Genomic DNA, 17,501 nt, shown 5'->3' with positions numbered 1-17,501 from the left:
TGTATCTCGTCCCATACCTTCACTTCACCTTTCCTTTTCCTTTTAAGCGATTTCCGGCGAATACTCATCTTTTCCGGCGAGCATTCTCCTGAAACCGCTTTCTTTCATTAACATTTAAAAATGTCTTCTTCTACTCATGACCCCGAGGTTAACGTCGAGGAGTCCGACGTTTACCTCGAGAACCCGACGTCCACGTCCGATAAGGACGATAAGAGTACTGCTGGCGAGTGCCAGTGTACTCTTTCTGTCGATGTATACCATTACATCGTCAAGAAGTTCATGCTGGAGCCGTATGAGCCAGAGTTCCCGGAGGCCAACCAGACCGTATACGACGCCCCTAAGGGCAAGATAGGGGTCTACGCTTCGTTCTTCCTATATGAGAATCTAAGATTCCCATTAACGAAGTTCGTGTACCGTGTTCTGGAGAAACACGGTGTTCACTTGACGGAGGTGCACCCAATGGCAATTGCCAAAGTTCGCCATTTCGAATGGGTGTACCGTATTTTGGGTATCGAGCCTCGCGTCGACCACCTGATGACCTTCTACACTTGGAGGTGCATCCAGGGTTGGTATACCCTTGTTACTCGGATCAAGGGTTTGAAGATCTGCGCTACTGAGCGTAGTCTTCGTTCTTGGAAGCGGGAGTTTTTCTACATCTCCGCTCGCGATGACGTTCAAGAATGGGAGGGCACTTCCTAACCTTCACGCCTCCAATTACCATGAGACGGAATGGTTCACCAAGATCTCCCAGATTCAGACTCCGGTTTATCGCTTCGCGGAGTCTGGGATGGTGATGCTTGGGATGAGCCGCGTGTGGAAGGATGCCGGGTCTGGGATGCCGCAAATACCCATCGTCCTTGAATACGGTTTGAACTATATTCCTTATGGTATGCTCCGTCTTTTGTGTTGGTTTAGGATTTTCTTCTAACATTGTTATCTTTTTATTTCAGAAGGGAACAACTTATAGTCGCTCTTGCACCCGCGGGAGACTGGTGGTCCCGCACGGTTGGGTACTCGTGATCTCGATGAGAACGAGTTGCCCATTTTGGAGCAGACTGCGGATAGATTTGTAGAAGTCTACCCACCAGGCCACGAGATTTTAAGCGCCACTCGGCCAGGTAAGGAGTTTTTTAATCCTCGTCCTCTTCATGCTCAAACTTCTGCTGGAATTCCTCTGATCTTGTCATCTTCTGATGAGGGATCCGCAGATGGGCCTTTTATTGTGAGGAAGAAGAAGGCGGCTGGCGCGAAAGGCAAAACAAAGGTTGCTACCTTCGTTAACTTGGGGAATCAGTCTGATTCCGAGACTGAAAGTGAGGAGGCGGCGGGGAACCTTGGTGGTGGTGATGAGGCCATTGTCTCAGAGGTTGAGACAACGGCTGTCACTTCCGAGCCACTAAGCGCTGCGAAGGTGACTGGCGTGAAGAGGCCAGTTTCATCTGGTCCATCTCCGCCTGTCAGGGCTTTCAAGATCAAGAAAACCAGTAAGTATACTTTTTGTGTACCTTTTCCGCATTTCCTTCCGCCTTTGTTTTTTATATCTTTTTTTCTTCATGCAGGAGTGGACTTATCTGCTTTCGAGAGCGGTGCGGGAGGAAGCGGTTCAGGACCCACGACGATAGGTTTGGTCAACCTATCCGAGGCGATGACCTAGGCGGCTGCGCCTGTTTCTGGTACTGGTTCAGTTGCTCATACTGTTGAAGCAACTGTTCCGGTTATGACGTCATCTGTCATGGCTGCTGTGCCGACGATGGCGTCCAGTTTCGTTGCTGCGTTGAGCAGTTCAACTTCTCCGCCGGCCGTCAGTGCCATCTTTACTACATCATTCACCGGACCGGCGGTGACTTTTTCCGCGAGCTCATCTGCGGCGGCTACCACGGTTATGAGTTCATCTCAAATGAGTTCATCTCCGATGGTCTCTACCTCAATGGCTTCTGCAGTGTCACATTCGGCGTCAGCGACTACCTCGTCCTTGGCCGGTTCTTCAGGTATGTTTAGAGTTGGGACCTCTAGACTTACCTCTGTTGATGAGGGGGTCCAATCTTTGCCTCCTTCCCATCTCCTTGACCTCTTGGATGGATATCCTTTAGGTTCGGGTGATGGGTTTAGAGACTATCGGCCTGTTATCGACCCTACAGGTGCGTGGGGTTACTTTGGCATGTTATCCATTCTTGTCATTTTTTCCTAACTGTTTTTTGTTTTTGCAGTTTCGGATTCCAATGAGGTTTATGCTCCAAGGTGGAATATCCGCCGGGGAACAACCCTCTGGACGGCTGCAGACTGCGTCGACTGGGCGCGCCATGCCGCTCCAAGCGGTGCATTGGGGGAGGCAATGGCTAGCTACCAGGAGGGCAGGTTGTCCAACGAGCTTCGAATCCTTCTCGCCCGGATGCAGCCGCGTGTCGAGTTACTTTGTCGTGAAAACGACAAATTAAAGACTGCGCGTAGCTTGGAGGGGGCTCAGGTGCGACCCCTGCGGGTAGAGAACAAGAAGCTTGCCGCCACCGCTGCGGAGAAAGAGAAGGCCTTCAAGGATCTTGAGGCCGAAATTCAAGCTAGGCATGAGGCCCGTTCCAAGGCTACCCAAGCTATTAACGAACAGCTTAGGTTGGCTAAGGAAACTGCGCGTAATGCAACTGAATGGGCCACCAAAGCTGAAGCCGTTGCTGAGCCTCTGCTCGCTGAGAATGAAGAATTAAAAGCTAAATTGGAGAAGCTTCAGCAGGCTCATGAGGCTTTGGCTTTAGAAGATGCCAAGAAGCTACAGGAGCTCTTGGATCAGAAAGGTGTGCTTGATCGCACTGAGCGCAAGCTTAAAAGCGTTGAGGAGGCTGCTGCCAAGGAAGTGCTGCTCGCCAACTTAAACAAGAATGAGGCCGAACGCGCACGCGATCAAGCTCACGCTACCCTTCAAGAGGCTCTGTCCAATAAGGACTGGCTTCTACGAGAAGCGTTGCCGCAGGTACGCATAGCTCCATAACTCTTTGCTTTTTGCTCTTTTTCTTTATACTTAGAAAAGTTTTTTTTTTTTGTAGGTTGTGCATCGGATTTTCGCGAATACATCCTATGATGATGCCATGAGTGCAGCCCTCAACGCTTCTCATGAGGATGGAGAGAAAGCTGGATTCTTGCTTGGTCTAGGATTTGCAGAGAAAGGCATCCCGCCTTCCAAATTTCCTCTACATGATGTTGATACTGAAGCTGCCTACGACCAAGCTGTGAACCAGTATGCTGCTTTCTCTCATCCGGTTGTGGAGAAGGTGAACGAAGTTGCTGCTGCTGATGACGGACTAGCTGTTCTCAAATCTTTCCTTGAACAGCCGCAGCCAACTGATGGTGCGGGTTCAAGTGGGTTTGGAGGGAGTGGTCCCGAAGCCTGAATCTTGAGATTCCTCCCAGCCGTTAGGATAGATTTGTATTTTTTGTAGGCGGGTAGATACCTGGCTATTTTGTAATGTTTGAACAGCTTTTAATGTGAATATAAATGTTTTGTTAACGCCTTGCCTTGTAAACATTATATGATTTGTTCATGCATATTTAAGTTTAACTTAGCAATTTTCTAAGTGTTTTGAATAAGTTAACCTTTCGACGCGTGTCAGATAATAGGTTAATGTTCTGTTTCCTCTATCATGATTGTGCAGGTAGGACCGTCACTTTCACTTAGTAGGATGACCAAACTTCATCTATGTCTGACCTGCGTGAAGGTTTTCCTCATCTTCCCCTTAGAAATTTTTGTTGTTTTTGTGTTTATGTGGGTTGTGCCGCTTTCCACACGCAACGACTTACTTCCTCCCTCACTTATTTATGCGGTGAATACCGGAATATCAGTGTGGTCAGTTCATAAGTATAAAGGCAAGGCTATCAACATCAATGTGATAAGGAGAATCATTTCCGTTAGAAGTGGCTCTAGGCCTTTTCTTTACAAGTTTGGAATTTATCTACATGTAACATCTGCGTAATTGAGCTCCATTCCATGTTCTTGAGATGGGGGTGCCATCGAGCCTTTCGAGCCGGTATGTGCCCTTTCCCAGAACTTCTTTAATAATGTATGGCCCTTCCCAGACCGGGGCCAGCTTTCCTGGGCGCTCCTGGTTTGAAGCCTCGTTGTTACGCAATATGTAGTCTCCGACATTGAAGTTGCAGAATTTCACCCGCGTGTTGTAGTACTTTTGCATTTGTCGCTTGTAGTTCTCTTCATGCGCTGCGGCTAAGTCTCTGCGCTCTTCGGTTAGCATAAGGTCTAACCGTCTTTCCGCATCATTGTCTTCTGGTTGAGTCATGACTCTTGGAGAGGGTAGACCGATCTCGACTGGAACCATGGCTTCAGTGCCGTAGGTGAGGCTGAATGGGGTTTCGCCCGTGCTTGCCTTTTTCTGCTTTCTGTTTGCCCAAAGGACGTGTGGAACTTCGTCCACCCAGCCGGATCTATGCTCCAAGAGTCTTTTCTTTATGCCGTCGACGATGCTTTTGTTTGCTCTTTCCACCTCACCATTACCCTGCGGGTGTGCCACTGAGGTAAAGGTGTGGGTGATTTGAAGCTCTTTCAGCCACTTTTGTAGCTTCTGGTCAACAAAGTTGGTGCCGTTATCGCTCACCAAATTCTGTGGAAGTCCAAAACGACAAATAATAAATTCCCAAATAAATTTTTTGATATGTTTTGCGGTTGTTTGGGCTAGGGGTTTTGCTTCTATCCACTTGGTGAAGTAGTCGATGGCTACCACTAGGAACTGAACGTTCCTTGCTGCTGTGGGAAATGGGCCTGTCACATCGATGGCCCACTTCTGGAATGGCCATGAAGAAGTGACTGGAACAAGTTCGTTCTTCGGGCGATGTGTGTTGGGTGCGTAGAGCTGGCAGGATCTACATTTTCTGATGTAGGCCAGCGCATCCGTATGCATCCCATGCCAAAAGTATCCCGCGTTGTTTAGCTTAGCTACAACTGCGCGTGGACCTGCGTGTACTCCACAGATGCCTTCGTGTACTTCCCTTAGGAGGTAGTCAGCATCTTGGTCGTCAACGCATCTGAGGAGTGGGCCAAGAAAATTACGCCTGTAAAGTATGTCATCGACAAGTTGATAGTTCAGTGATTTACAGCGTATCTTTCTTGCCTGTGTCTTTGACTCTGGTAGTACACCCGCTGCAGGGTAATTTATGATTGGTGTCATCCATGTTTCCGTGCCGGTTTGGATGACACAAATTTCCTTGTGCGGGACTGATGGTGCTCCAAGAAGTTCAACGCGGATGTCTTTTCCCAAGTGGGTGAAGGCTAACGATGCAAGCTTGCTTAACGCATCCGCAGATTTGTTTTCGCTTCGCTTGATGTGCATAACTTTGCAGTCGTTGAAATCGCGCATAAGGGTTTTTGCTTGTGCGAGGTACAGGGCCATTGTATCGTTCACGGCCGTGTACGTCTCGTTTATCTGGTTGGCTACTAGCATGGAATCCACGTTGGCTTCCAAGTTTTTCACCCCCATCTTACGCGCAATTCTTAATCCGGCCAAGAATGCTTCGTACTCCGCTTCGTTATTCGTACTTGGGAAATCCAGCCGAATAGCGTAAGTGTATTCTTGGCCTGCTGGGTTAGTTAGTTTCAACCCTGCGCCTGAACCTTCGTTGTTAGCTGCTCCATCAGTGTAGAGTCGCCAGACATCGTTAATGTCTTGTGCTGGAGAGGGTTGAGCCTCTTCCTGGCACTCTTTTTCCCGCGAAGCGGGGACTTCTGCAATAAAGTCGACCAAGACCTGGCCTTTTATGGCTGGTCTTGGCTTGTACTTTATCGCGTATTCTCCCAACTCAATTGCCCATTTAGCTAGGCATCCCGACAACCCGGGTTTGCCTAGAACGTTTGCAAGTTTGAAGTTGGTGAGAATGGTGATTGGGTGGCCTTGGAAATATCGTCTTAGCCTGCGTGAAGCCTGTACAAGCGCTAAGACTAATTTTTCCAAGGTGGAGTACCGGGTTTCCACGTCTGTTAAGACGCGGCTTACATAGTAGATGGGCATCTGGACGCCCTTTCGTTCTACTAGTAAGACTGCCCCAGTTGCTCTGTCTGTGGCGGAGAGGTAGAGAATTAATTCCTCCCCCACTTCTGGTGCTGTGAGTGTTGGGAGTTCGATCAAGCGTGACCGAATCTCTTGAAAAGCTGCTTCCGCTTCTGGTGTCCAGCGGAAGTGCGTTTTCTTCAAGCAATTTCTCAATGTTGACACGAATGGGAACGACCTATCCGCATGGTTTGCCAAAAAGCGGTTAAGTGCGACTAGTCGTCCATTCAGTGTCTGAGCCTGTTTGATGGTAGCAGGTGATTCCATTTTCATAATGGCTTCGACCTTTTCAGGGTTCGCTCTGAAGCCATCTTTGGTAACGATGACTCCTAAGAACTTCCCTTCTTCCATCCCAAAGGAACACTTGCTCGGGTTGAGCTTCATGTTTATCTTTCTGAGCGTGTTGAAAGTTTCTTCGATGTCTTTCAACATCGCATCTGGCTCGAGGCTTTTTATGACCAAGTCATCCATGTAAACTTCCAAGTTCCTCCCAATTTGGGCATGAAACTCTTTGTCTATCAGGCGTTGGTATGTGGACCCGACATTCTTAAGTCCGAATGGCATCATTTGGTAACAAAATGTGCCATCGGGCGTCCGAAATGCGGTTTTATCCTGATCGTCAACAGCCATGTGGATTTGATGGTACCCTTTATACGCATCAAGGAAGCATTTAAGGCGAAACGGTGCTAATGAATCTACCTTAAGGTCAATTTCGGGTAACGGGTAACAATCCATGGGGCATGCTTTGTTTAGGTCTTTAAAATCTATGCACATGCGCCATTGTTTGTTAGATTTCGGTACCATGACGGGATTTGCAACCCATGTTTGATATTTACTAACGCGTACGATGCCTGCGTCAAGGAGTTCCTTGACTTGGGTTCTACACGCGTTAGCCTGTTCGGCACCCATTACGCGACGCTTTTGTATGACCGGCGCAAACGCCGGGTCACACTTGAGCTTATGCTCAGCCTTACTTCGAGGTACACCAGTCATGTCAGCTGGTGTCCACGCAAAGATGTCGGCATTTTTTTGCAACAAGCGTTTGAGTAAGGTGCGTGTGGGATTAGTGATCGTTGGGGCAATGGTAACAGCCTGGTCAGGGTATTTGCCATTGAAGGCCCATTCTTCTGGCTCAGAGGTTGTTGGTTTAGCCATCTTTGGTTTGGGTTTAGATGAGACAGATGCGATGCATACCTGGGGAATACCCGTGATCATCGCGACGCCCTCAGCTGTTGGCCATTCCATCATACCATGGACCGAAGACACCACGGCATTAAATCTTGCCATCCCATCTCTCCCGAAGAGAATGTCGTATGTGTGGTGTGGCTTCCTCATTACAACGAAGTCCACGTCTTCTGTGCTGGAGTACTTCCCGTCCGTGAGAGTGACGGGGAAAGATAGGATACCCAAGGGGGTGTTTGTGCTGCCGACAAACCCTTCCATCGAGGCGTAAACCGTTTCTAGGCGTTCTTTGTCTTCGTCGTCTAGCTTGTCGAAGAACTGCCTATACATGACCGTTGACGAAGCGTCATTATCAGCAAGAGTGCGGGAGGTGATGTAGTGCCCCAGCTGGCTTTTGATGACTATGGGGCCTTCTTTGTTGGGCCCTCCTGGCACACGCGGGAAGCGCACTTCAGCTTCCTTCCACGCACTTGGCTCTGTTGTTCGTCGTTTTCTTCCTCTGACGTTGCCATGAACCATGTGAATGCTGATGTCAACGAGCTTTCGTCCATTGCCCTTGTACCGATTGTCATTCCTCCCTCCGTTCTTGATTGACGCCACGAGGTGTGTGAGTTTCCCATCTTTGATGAATGTTTCGACGATATCCTTCAAAGATGTGCATTCCTCCGTGGTGTGGCCTTTTGTCCCGTGGAAGTCACAGGATTTGCTCTGATCAGCGTTATGACGCTGTCGGATTATTGGAGCCTTTGGCCATGGGAGTTTCTCGGTGGCAAATATCTCGGTGACGCTTTTGGTGAGTGGCGTCCATCTGGGATTCCGGTTCGACGAGTGCGTGTTGTCCCTTCCGCCTAAGAGAGGGCGAGAGCTGGATGAGGTGTCAAAGTATATCCTTGACTGCCAAATACCAAGCTTCCTCTTTTTATTTTGTCGGGCGGTACGGACGTTATTTTCTCTTATTCTCTGCGTGTAGAGGTTTGTGCTCTGGGGAAGATTTCTACCCAGTTGCTTCTCCGTCTCGGCAAAGCGTTTAGCTGTCGTCATGATGGCATCCCACGTGGATGGCATGCCATCTTTACCCGTCAACGTGCGGATGAGCTCTGGGTACTCAGCGCCTTGGATGAAAGCGGCGCGAACAAGATCTTCGCTAATAGTGCCCAGACTTAGCTTCTTTGAGTTGAAGCGAGTGATGAAGTTTAGCAAAGATTCGTCTTCCTATCGGATGCAGTTGAGGATCGTCCATTGCTCTTCAGTATATTTTCTTTGTTGACTGAAGTGCTGGCTGAACTTGTGCTGGAAGTCTGCCCAATCATAGATGTGGTGGACCGGTAGACGATCAAACCACGCTCTGGCTGCCCCCACGAGCGTCATCTGGAACATGTAACACCATGTGGGTTCCGTCCAATTACTGACGGTTGCCCCCGCTATAAATCTGTTCAGGTGATCGTCCGGGTCAGATATGCCATCGTAAGTGCCTATGTTGGACATCTGTTTGGCACTCTTTGGAGCGATTGCTTCCGCAATGTCCCTTGCAAATTTGGACGTTCCCGCATTCGCAACAGTTGGTCTGAAAGTTTTGGAGAAGTCACGTGGGTTTCCCCCCGTGTTCTTTGGTTTGAAGGTTCCCTCGAAATTTTCTTCTCGAGTGGAAGTCTGCTTCTTTACGCTTCCCTTTCGCCTTATGACGAGGGTTTGCGTCACTGTCAGATTCTTCCCAATCTTCATCATCCAAATACTCGCAATCATTGCTCATGTTGAGCTGTTGTCGAGTGCTTCCGAATTCATCATTGGCCTGTTGGAGTGAACGTAAACGTTCGTCCAACTCGGCTTGGAATTCTTTCTGACGTGCTTCCGCCCAGGCTTTAACTTGATCTAGTGTTTGTCGAGGAAGCCTCGTCTGTTTTTTCTCCACCTGGGTATCAATGAATCCCAGGGGAGGATTGTTTACTGCACTTGCCCCGGCTTGGGTAACCAGGGTTGTGTTCGTAAAAATCGTGTATTCACCGGTGTTCCCCCCAGTAGCTGGGGTTGTGTTTACCGGAGTTTCTTGGTTACTCGGTGGCTTTGGCATCGGAGTAAACTTAACCATCTTTTCAGAAGTTTGAAAAAACTGAGAAAAAGAATTAGTTCTAGCTTAATGCACGGATGATGCCAATGAAGAAACACTAAGTGACCCCGGCAGATTAAGGATAATCTTAGGGTTAAGTAGATGTTTCCCACGAGGGTTAGGTCCGGCAAAGATGGTTATTCTTCTCAACCTGCAAAACAGACACCGTAAGCTCGTCACTGAGAGGGGGGGGGGGTTCCTCCTTGTAGCCACCCTCCGGCGTGAGAATCAGACTAGATTGCTCTGAATATAAGTGTATATTGAGAGAAATAGCTAGAGAGAAGATGATGATACCGTTCCAAGGTGTTGGAGTATTTATAGCCGAAGGTAGGTTTCCAAGCAGGTACGGCTAGCTGTATATAATATTCCTTTTCCACCAACTATGGGCTACGTTCGTGCCACGATGGGAGTTGGTGGGTAGGCAGCGGCTGATAGTGACATTTTGTACTGGAGCGTGCTCCTCCTCGTACTATTGTCAGTGAGCTGTCACCCTGTGATTGGTTCATGGGTCGCTTTTGTCAGATCTTGTCTATTTGTCCATACCTTGGTAGGTATAGTACAAAAGATCTTCTAGAAGCGTACGGACTGGCTCTTTTGGGCGGGAATATTCCCGCCCTGCTCATTCCTTCTTCAGGTGACATTACTGAAGTATAAGAGTTAGTGTCTTATGCGTGTAGCCTTACTGTTAGTGCGGGTAGCCTTCCTTCTTGGCTTGTACCCACAGCTGCGGGGACAGGCAGGGTACTGTAACAAGGGAGGCTTTCCTGCGGGGACAGCTGGCTTACTGCGTGTAAGGTCTTCATCTCTCTGAGCATGGTGGGTCCTGCGGATCCAGTTGGTCTTTGCGCAGACGTACCTCTTTAAGGTGAGTCTTGCGGGTCCAACTGGGCTTTGCGGGGACCTACCTCTTCAGTTATATATATACTGTTGGAAATCGATCAGGCCCAAACATGAACGGTAAACAGGCGTTATTTGAACACAAACCGTTCGACTCTTTTCACTATATTAAGAGCGAAAGCCACACAACATACAATGACGACCCTAGCTACACCTCGACTTATACCGGAATTTAATGCACTTGTTTCGAACTCCAACTCTAATTACTAATAATACCCAGCCAAACACATACGTAGTAAATAATTAAACTCGGAACTCTAACAATAAATGAACCATTTAATTTAAACTCTAGCTAGAATTTATCTTTCTTAATTTTGAACCCGATATTCGATTCTCCCCCCTTGTACTTGCAGTTGGTTATTAATCATACTCAAAATAATTATATCATATAATCCTACACAAGCAAATAATTAACCATAGGTATGCAAAAACCCTCCATTACCTTCCATCAGAAGAAAACATAAATAAATAAACACGGTGTGAATTAATTAAGTTTCTTAGAATCTGATTTTAAGCACAAGATAAATACACTTAATTTGATTTTCAAGCAAATGTCAAAAGTTACAAAACCCGATCGATCGAGGTGTATTTGAGTTTGAGTCCCAAATTATAAAAGCTAAAACGTGTCTATAATCGGAATCAAATGACGATCGACGTGTACGTGCTAGGATAAAACTTTATCACGCCAGTAAGTAAGTAAGGCAGAGTGTGTGTGTGTGTTCAACTTACAGCGTATGGCAGTAGGAGTTCCATTGATATCGCCGGTCACCGGAAAAGTGTAACGTGTCTCCTTAATTCGAGTCTTTTGTCTTTGTGTAACGAAAATGAATTTTTTGGTCAAGTTAATCACTTTACTTGCCTATTAATTTTTAACTAGTTTTTGGAAATGACATTGATTCATCTAACCAAATAATTACCTTCATTTTTTTCTTTTTCTTTTTTCTTAATTAGACATGAGAACAAATTACGAGTATCTTATCCGTGCATCATTTATTTTCTTTATTACTACTAATTAAACTTGTATCTCTAGCTTGGTTATATGTGTGAATCCTAGCTACTTCTCACATATAATCATAACTATGCCAAAACACAATACATAAAATGCCTAGTTTCTTCATTCTCTCGTACTAAATATTAATTTGGTTTTCCTTATATTCAAATGTTGATGAAGACCGAAGCCTTCAATTCTAAACAGTCTTTGTCATGTGTTAAGCAAAATAAGGTGGCTTTTTTGGGCTAACGAAAGTAATTTCCGTAACATCATTTCTTCGGGAGTTCAGTAATAGAACAAAAATGTTTTTTAAAAGGAGGAGAGTGGAGGTGTTAAGCGGCTGAAAAGGAAGAAACTGGGGTGGCACGAGGCGGAGCTGCGCCGAGGATAACCGCAAAGGAATGTTTATAAAGAATATCATATATGAAAACTTAATTAATATGGAAGTATATGGATGATCAGGTGGTGTCATGATGATAATGTCATGTCAAATAGAATTGACACATAACTAGTCATGGATATGGTACGAATGATTATGAAAATGTCATAATGGTGTGAAATAAAAATATTAAAAAGCATACAAGTTCTTCTCACAAAGTTACCTTGGAATTTGCTATTCAATATTATAAGATTTCATTAGTTGCACAACAACTAGATAACCCTACAAATTTAAATGTTAGGTGTTTATTCTTATCTCATATTCTCATATTTGTTTTTATAAGTTTTAAAAGTTTAAATCTCGTCTAAAACGATAGGATTTTTGATATTTCGTCTTGACCGACAAAGTGTTTAAATATTCCGTCTACTTTGATTATACTTACTTAGGTTTTATGTGGACCCCACTTTCTTAAATTAAACTATCAATTATATCTAATAATGATTATCTTCATCTTCTTCCAGTTCTATCTAAGTATATTTCCAAGTAGGTTTCAGATAGATTTTATGGAATTTGATAACATTGTAGTTTGTTATGGTAGTAAATGGCAAAACAATAATGATGGAAGCTGTGAATATGTTGCAACAACCTGTAATCGGGGAGGTGTCAATCTTGATTCAAACATCAACCATTCGAAGTTATTAGGTTTACTTGAATCTCGGTTTAAGGTAACACACATTTCACGAACCCAAAAAACCAGGACCCAAATCAGCCACCTCGACTTGATCTCCTCTCTTATACTTCATTGGGATGAAATGATAATGGTTGATCGGATTTTAAGATGGTGAATAATTTAAGAGAGACGATAAATAAGAAGATATAAGAATAATATTCTAGTTGATCTTACTAGATAAAAAAAAATGAGAATATGACCTTCTTGGAACAAATTCATTCAAAATGTGTCTTGGAAGACGAAATTCAAAAGGCTATTTTCTCAAGAAAAATAGAATTTGAACGGACCAAATAAGAAACATAAAAAAACCGTCTGAATAGACTGTTTTTTACAAAATCTTTTAACTTAGAAATATGGACGAAAACCCCAAGATTTTTAAAAATCTCGTCGGGTTTGTCAGAGTCATGCCAAGTGTCAAGTTTTAATTGGTTCAACAATCCCGTCAGTTATAATTTCAAAGTGCCGCCTCAGTACAAGTTCGTTGGGTTATTTTGGGAATCTGGTTTCTTTAGGATCATTTTGTTTTGGGAAAATTCCCAAAATGACATTTTTTAAGAGAGAAAGGGGTAACTAGCCTAAATTCCAAAACATTCTCAAAATAGCCCACCAATTTGGACTGAGGAGACGAGATCTGGACACATCTTTAGGCCAATAAAATTCTGACAAGTGTCAAAATCCAATGATTTTTTTAAAAATGTTGGGCGACCAGTCCATATTTTCGATTAAAAGTTCTTCTAGTAATACAGTCTAATCCGACGGTCTTTTAATGTTTCTAACGGGTCCTCTCAACTTCCAAAAAACATGGGATATTGTGCCTTCAAATTCATTCTTTCAAAACGTATTTCGGGTGAATTTGTACCAAGAAGACCATAAATTTATAAATATTGAGAAACCCGTCTATATTTTTTAACTAAAATTTATTTTCTAAAGCTTAACGAATTATTTAAGTTTCTTATCTAACCCCTACAAATTTTAAAGACATGGAAAAATGTGTCATTTAATTTTGTCTTTCAATTCACTAATTTGGTAAAATTGAACTAAGAGGATCATATTTTTGAAAGTATTTAGGGACCCGTCCATATTTCTTCACGAAATCTTAATGTTAAAAGTTGTATTGCTAAACGGTTTATTAAAGATTCTTATTTGGACCCTACAAATTTTGAACTCATGGAAAAATGTGCTTACAAATTTGTCTTTCAAGACACGAATCTTTATAATTTGTACGAAGGAGACGAATATGTAGTATAATCTTACTTGTCCGTCCATATTCACATTATATCTATCATCTTCCTCAATCCTTAATAATTCATTCACATCTTTTCATCAAACTCTAACTCTCTAAGTCTTGAAGCAAATCATGAAGTTTAAGAGGGATGATTAAGTGGAGGTATGAAGGGGAAGATGATGAAGATAACTCATGTATTATTTGGATGATCATGTCGGAATAGACGGAATCGCACAATATATTGTAGGTGTAGACGGATTATAAATAAATTTTGAAGGAGTGGACTAGATTTCAACAAATAAGAAATAAACTACTATCTCGTCTTCTTGGTACAAATTCATCCGAAATGCGTATTGAAAGACTGAATTTGAAGACACAATTTCCCATGTTTTTGGAAGTTGAGGGGACCCGTTAGGAAACACTAAAAGACCGTCGGAATAGACTGTATTATTAAAAGAACTTTTAATGGAAAATATGGACTGGTCTCCCAACATTTTTAAAAAAACCGTCTGATTTTGACACTTGTCAGAATTTTATTGGCCTAAAGATTTTTCCAGATCTCGTCTACTCAGTCCAAATTTGATAGGCTATTTTGAGAATGTTTTAGAATTTATGGCTAGTTACTTTTTTCTCTCTTTTAAAAAAGCCATTTTAGGAATTTTCCCTTTTATTTTTCTCTCTCCCTTCTTTGAGTTATTTTGAGAATTTGCCCGAAATAAAATATGGGTATGAAAAGCTTTTACCCAAAATGAAGTTATATGGAAAATTATTTATTAAAATGAGGATTTTGAAAGTTATTATCAAGATAGTTTTTTTTCTATATAACTTACTTTTTCTTACTCTAAATCTTATTATAAAAAATAATTTTATTAAAATTATATAAATAAAGTAAAAATGATCAAAATTATGCTGAAAATAAAATTGAATGTAAATAATAAAAGTTTTGTATTATTTTTATTTGTTTTTTTGTTGATTTGTTTACTTTATTAATGTCTTTTTTTTTAACTTCAAATCGTTTTCCTACTAAGCTACGACTACAAATAGTAAATTTCTTTTCCTTTTTTAGTTTTATTTATCTTTATGTTATAAATAATATACGTCAAATATTATTTGTGTTCGCTAACTTTTTGAAAAAAAAAATTGAATACAAGGTTGTGTTAATTTTTTTATCTCGACATCATGGTATAAATATTCTTGAAAATATAGTTGAATTGAAAGTATATTTTTCTTTTTGGATCGTAAGCCATACGAGTGTCGTTATTGTACTAGTTTTGTGACAATGTAAACCAATTCTGACTGAACAATATTGTTTTATCGGAATTGATACCCTCATTCGTTTTAATTGTTTTTCATAGTTGTTTTTTCTTGACATTCCGAAATAAATTTTGTTAAAACAGAGCTATCTTCAAATTAAAATACATTTTTGATATTATAAGTTTTTGAGTGCCGGTATCGTACTAGTACCGACGGCGAACCGAATCGATTCTAACCAAACAACACTAATACTAGGGATGTTCATAGTTCGGTCGAAACCTGAAATTGTCCAAACTGGTCACCAGTTTGGTTTTAGGATCAACTTTTTGTGTTAACTTTTGATCGGTTGGTTTTCAAATTTTCAAACCGTAAAAATGGATACCGAAAACTGTATAAAACCGAACCGACGTTAAGATTAGACAATATATTTTAGCCTCTTTGGATATTCCATATTAAATATTTGTGTTCGGTTTATAACTAAAATATAAGAGGGCTAAATAAGTCACTTGGATTGAATTGTTAAATGGACTTTGTATTAATTTGTCAAAGGCTAAATTACTATTATTATTATTATTATTAGTATTTATTAGTATAAATACCAAGTTTGGCGCCACAAAATTTGTCGGTGGGGTCAGGCTGGTTTTAAGGCTTCGTTAAGGTTTGTCGCGTGTTTTATACATGTGTCTGAGGTTATGACGCGTTTATGTGACTCCCTCTATTCCACCATCTTCTTTTGCTTAAAATTGAGTTCTATCCTTAGGGGGTGTTTGGTCTAGCTTTTTTACCAAAGCTTATAGCTTTTTTTATAAAATAAGCTTCATTTGGTGTTTGGTTTAGCTTTTTTAGCTTAGGCTTATAAGCTTATATAAGCTAATTTGTAGAAGCTTATTTGAAGATGGTTATTTAGCTTATTTGAAGAAGCTTATTTGTTTAAAAGGGTAAATTACTCGTTTTTCTTCAAATGATGATAAATTAATAATATTGAATTAAGTTATTATTATAACAATGGTTTTAACAAATTGCACAAATCCTCACCTACGTTGATAAATCGAGTGCCGGTTCTGATTTGGAATCCTCGGTGGCGATGGACGGCGGTGGTTCGTTTTTACCGCCCTAGGCGTCGTTGGATATATACTACATCGCCGCCGATGTTCCTAAATGGGATGTAGTGTTGCCGGGTTCCGATTCGTGGCGTCGGACGGCAATGGTGTGGTGATTGAGCGTTTGGTGACCGTGGCCGGCTTCGTCTTTGTGGTAGAACCTATTACGTTGATTATGTTAAGAAAGAAAGAAAGAAAGGTAAATATGTTGATTCTGTCAACGGGGTTAGCGATTTCTAGGGGTTCTGAATTCGTGTTATGGTGGAAATCGAGAGATAATTACAGACATCAGCTTGGGTTACTTCTTCTTATTCATTTGACATGCTAATGAAGATAGAAAATAAAAGATTCGGTGTCTTTTAACCGGCTATTCTACTACAGTCTGTATTTGAGCCTGTTATGATGACCTTCTATCGTTGCAGGGTTCCGATTCGGAACTCTTGGGGGGGGGGGGGAGTTGTGCAGTAAGTTGTTGTGTTTGGTGAGTGTGGTCTATTTTTGACCGAGTCACAACTTTACGGTTTGACGTTTCTTAGATCGGTTCGGTTGCTATCTGGTGTATCATTTGCCGACGTTTCTTAGTAGTTTAACCAAGTTAATGCAACATTTGTATATCAAATTCGCTTTTTTAATTTTTACACTTTTATGTCATTAGGAAAATGGAGGCTAAAAGATCACAACTGGACGCTAAGGTATGCATTTCATGTTCTATTGTTGTGTAACACAAAAAGTTTCATTTATAAGATATCAAATTTGTCTTAAACTAATTGTTAGAAAACTAGCTGCATACTATGGTCTCTTTTAGTGTTCTACTTAATTAGAGTGTAGCCGACTAATTTTGGGTTCTACTTGATTATGCATTACATGTGTACATGACCAGTATATTTGTTGTTCGATATGATTCCAATTCAGGCTCAATTAATTACGCCAGCAAAAATATATCGGTATATGTTTCCTTGTATTAGTATTTTGGTGAACTAAGTACTTTTTTAATCTGGTCAAGCGTAATGGCATGAAAGGTTTAAAAAAACATTGTTATGTTCAACTGTGGTAAAGTCTCAAAAATTGTTTTTCCTAAAAAATAGTAATAATAATAATGAAATGGTATCTAGCCTTACAAATTTGTATACATTTTTGGGGTTGTGTTTTTGACATACACATAATGTTGGATTATCAGTTATTAGCGAATGTAAACCATGTATTCTTTGTTTTTCATGAGGTGGTTTCTGAGTTAGATATATGCTACTATATGGGAAGGTTCATATAAAGGTAAGCAAATCACTTATATTATTAAGATAAAAAATCTACTTTTCTGTTTAAACGTAATATATTTCAAATTCCTAAAATACCCTTGTGTTCAACTATATCCGCAGTCCGCTACAATGACTTAACAGTGGGCGGTTTCCAAATTTCAATGCTACATTTTAAGTTCAAGTTGAATACTTACATCCTTGACTTTTGATGTAATCTTAAATTAAAATATGTGATTATAACGTGATTTCAACTTATGGCAACCGCTATTTCTCTGCAGAAACTGCAGTGGGTGCAACTCCATATGCCTGCCTAGCTATTGCAGAAGACAGTTAAATGCATCACAA

Source organism: Bidens hawaiensis, unplaced genomic scaffold (genome assembly GCF_021521415.1).
Source record: "Bidens hawaiensis isolate Kalapana, Puna unplaced genomic scaffold, B.hawaiensis_p1.1 tig00032369_1, whole genome shotgun sequence".
Lineage (NCBI taxonomy): Eukaryota > Viridiplantae > Streptophyta > Magnoliopsida > Asterales > Asteraceae > Bidens > Bidens hawaiensis.
Note: the sequence above shows the minus strand (reverse complement) of the source record.